This window comes from Arachis duranensis, chromosome 9 (genome assembly GCF_000817695.3).
Source record: "Arachis duranensis cultivar V14167 chromosome 9, aradu.V14167.gnm2.J7QH, whole genome shotgun sequence".
NCBI classification, from domain to species: domain Eukaryota; kingdom Viridiplantae; phylum Streptophyta; class Magnoliopsida; order Fabales; family Fabaceae; genus Arachis; species Arachis duranensis.
In genome coordinates, this window is record NC_029780.3 from 35,827,909 (window position 1) to 35,828,246 (window position 338).

Consider the following 338-nt stretch of genomic DNA (forward strand, 5'->3'; position numbering starts at 1 on the left):
ACTTTACTATGAGTTTGTGTGTTTTTCTGTGATTTCAAGTAAATTCTGACTGAAATTGAGGGACTTGAGCAAAACTCTGAAAAAGGCTGACAAAAGGACTGCTGATGCTGTTGGAATCTGACCTCCCTGCACTCGAAATGGATTTTCTGGAGCTACAGAACTCCAAATGGCGCACTCTCAATGGCATTGGAAAGTATACATCCAGAGCTTTCCAGCAATATGTAATAGTCCATACTTTATTCGGAGATTGACGACGTAACTTGGCGTTGAACGCCAAGTACATGCTGCTGTCTGGAGTTAAACGCCAGAAAAACGTCATGATCCGGAGTTGAACGCCC